This window comes from Bison bison, unplaced genomic scaffold (assembly GCF_000754665.1).
Source record: "Bison bison bison isolate TAMUID 2011002044 unplaced genomic scaffold, Bison_UMD1.0 scf7180017864373, whole genome shotgun sequence".
In the NCBI taxonomy this organism is placed as follows: Eukaryota; Metazoa; Chordata; class Mammalia; order Artiodactyla; family Bovidae; genus Bison; species Bison bison.
Genome location: NW_011494945.1, coordinates 8581244 through 8584861, shown reverse-complemented (window position 1 = coordinate 8584861; position 3618 = coordinate 8581244).

The window sequence follows — 3618 nt, the reverse complement described above, 5'->3', positions numbered from 1 at the left end:
GGAACACATGTACACCCATGGTGGATTCATGTCAATGTATGGCAAAACCAATACAATATTATAAAGTAAAAAAAATTAATTAATTAATTAAAAAAATGAAAGTTGTGCATGTACTCAAAACAATGAATAATATAATTCTATTAATAAGGGAATCATTTATCTCTCCATCCATTCATTCAACAGTCATCCAATTCCTGAGCCCCCTGAAGTCTTGGGGATGTAGTGGTGAAGGAGACAGGCCTATCTGGCATTCTGAAGCTAGAGCCTGGTGAGGAATGACGGCAATGAAACAGGCCATCAGCAGTAATCAACCTGTGGGCCTGGAACCCAGAGAGTAGAGACAGGGGCAGCTAGAATCTTTGAGTGATGTCCCAATGAGTTTACTTAAATTCCAGATTAAGACTTTTTTTAAAGATGCAAATTCCTGGGTAATTCTTTTTGGCCCACCCCTCAGCTGGGGGGAGCATGGCTCCCAGCTTTGGATGAAGCCCTTCCATCACAGCTCCTACTACTGGATATTGACATTACCTGACCCCTTCACCACCACACACACCCCAAGAGCTGATTCAATTCACCTACTCATCTTGGTATGCAGCTCAGGCCCTAGCCCAAATAATACATTTAATAAATGTTGAATGAATGGTTTGCTGGTAACAGGACTGCAGGTCCTTACTTTTTATCAGGGTACATAAGAATCACTTTATGAATCTAAGTAATGATGAACTCATGAAAATTATTATTCGTTACTGGTGGAGAGAGAGGTGAGGAGCTTAAAAGTATTATTTCTTAAGTGCAAAGTGTAAAATAGCTAACATTTATGTAATCTTGTGAGTGCTTCTCCTGATCTTATCCAGATGTGGCTATAAAGGTGACGGGAGATGATCCAGGCCAAGGGCCACTATGCATTCCACACCCGCATGCATGGGAGGGCAACATGTATCAACCCTGGTGAGTTTTCCAACTTGTCTGCTCCCTTAATCTGCTCTGTGAGTCTCAACATTCTAGTCCCTTCTTCCAAGCTGTACCCCAGCCTCTGAGGACAAGCCACCCATGACACATTTCTTCCTGGACTTTGTGTGATGGGGAAGCCAAAGAAGGATGGAAAGAGTTTGTGGGGGAGAAACCAAACAGTCTTCCTTCTACCTTTCCAGGTTCTCCAGCTGGAGCTTTGTAAATTAGACTGACCAAAAACAGATTAACAAGAGAAAACCAAAAACAGAAGTTTGTGAACATGTGCTTCATCTATACACATGGGAACAGTCAACAATGAGTAACTCAAAGTGCTGATTAGAACTTGGGCTTATATAGCATCTTAATAAAAGAACAATACATTTTAGAGCAGTGACAAGACAAAGGAAAAGGACCTTGAGTTTTTAGGGGTGGTAAATTGCAGGAAGGCAAACATACGGGGAAAGTAATGTTAGATGAGTGCTAGTATTAGCAATGGAGAAGGCAATGGCACCCCACTCCAGTACTCTTGCCTGGAAGATCCCATGGATGGAGGAGCCTGGTAGGCTGCAGTCCATGGGGTTGCTAGAGTCAGACACGACTGAGCGACTTCACTTTCACTTTTCACTTTCATGCATTGGAGAAGGAAATGGCAACCCACTCCAGTATTCTTGCCTGGAGAATCCCAGAGACGGGGGAGCCTGGTGGGCTGTCGTCTATGGGGTCGCACAGAGTCAGACACGACTGAAACGACTTAGCAGCAGCAGCATTAGCAAGGTTTGTTATGGAGATTCCTTGGGTGCCGACCCTGGGTTGATTGGGCTCTAGAGTTGTCTCAGGTGATCAACTTCTGTCCTTCATGGTAAATGTCCTGCATTTAGGCAAATAGGAAGAGGCCAGAGAACTTTTCCTGCATCTGTTTCTTCTCAACTGCCTTCAACTCAAACTATCCTTTATGCCATAGTGGTACAGCTAGGGGTGGCATACTCTGTTACCCTTCAAGTTCAAAGAGACTTAGTCAGTCTACAACCTGAGACTCCAGAGGAGGAATGGAAGGAATGTAGTAGCCATGGAGAGACACCTGAGAGTGTGGATTATAGCAGAGTTTGAGGAGGAAAGGAGAGAGACGTGGGAAAGAATGCTGGGAATTATAACTTAGACTTCCTTAGATGTCCTTTAAGAGACCAGAATAAAGAAAGCAATTTCCTATTTCTCTATCCACCTGTCCTAGTCCATTTGGGCTGCTGCAACCAAAAACAAAACAATACAAATACCAAGTCACAAGGGTGGTTTGCAAAGAGCAGAAATTCACTGCTCACAGTTCTGAAGCCTGGAGGTCAGAGACCAGAGTGCCAGCATGGTCAGGTGAGGCCTTCCTCCAGATCAGATCTCAGATTTCTTGCTGCATCCTCTCAGGGTAGAAGGGGCTAGGGAGCTCTGTGAGGTATTCTTTATAAGAGCATTAATCCCACCCAAGGGCTCCACCCTCATGACCTAAGCACCTCTGAAAGGACCCACCTCCTAATGTCATCACCTCTAGGGGTCAGGATTTCAAAACATTAAATGTGGTGTTCAGGGGAGGCAAACATATCCATCTACTTTGCCTTTTGGAACAGTACTTATTTAAATATTTCCAGGACTGAGTGATGAGGTCATAGTGTACCTATTAGTCTATGCTTGGTTCTGATGAGAACTAATGGGCGTCTTACACTCAGTTTATCCAGCACTGAACTCCTGACCCTCCCCTGTAAACTGCACTACCCACAGCCCACTCCTTCTTAGCTGGTGGCAACTCCATCCTTCCAGATACCCAGGCCAAACTCTTAGTGTCCTCCATGGCTCCTTTCCCCTCATTCCAGTGTCCAGTATATCAGGAAATCCTCTAGGCTCTACCTTCCAAATACCTCCAGAACCTGACCACTTGCCTGGACCATGGCTCCTCCCAGTCAGAGCATCTGTCATCCTAGGTGACAGCAAGGGCTCCCAACTGGTGTCCCCGCTTCTCCCCTCACCTTCCTACAACCTATTCTCAGCAGAGCAGCCAGAATGATCCTTATATACTTTCTAACAAGATACAAAATAATTCAGCTCATTTATCTCCAATGCTTAAAATGCTGAAATGGATTTCCTTTCTGTTAAGACAAAAGTGAAAACCCTTTTAAAGGCCTAGAAGGATGTGTTCTGCCACATCCACTTCACCTGCTCTTCTCTGTTTGGAGAACTCCCCTGCAGCCACAATGTCCTCTTCTCTCTTCTGCATGCTTACTGGGCACACCCCAGCTAAAGGACTTGCTTTCTCTGCTGAAACACTGGTCTCTACAGCCACAAGGCTAACTTCCTCCACTCCTTCAAATCTTTGCTCAGATATCACCTTCTTAATGAGACCTACCCCTATCAAACTGCAATTTCATCACCTCCACTAGCTTTGTTTGTAGTGATGCTTCCTCAGGCCCACTTGAGTTCACATTCCAGGATGTCTGGCTCTAGGTCAGTGATCACACCATCATCATTATCTGGGTCATGAAGATCTTTTTTGTACAGTTCTGTGTATTCTTGCCACCTCTTCTTGATATCTTTTGCTTCTGTTAGGTCCATACCATTTCTGTCCTTTATCAAGCCCATCTTTGCATGAAATGCTCCCTTGGTATCTCTAATTTTCTTGAAGAGATC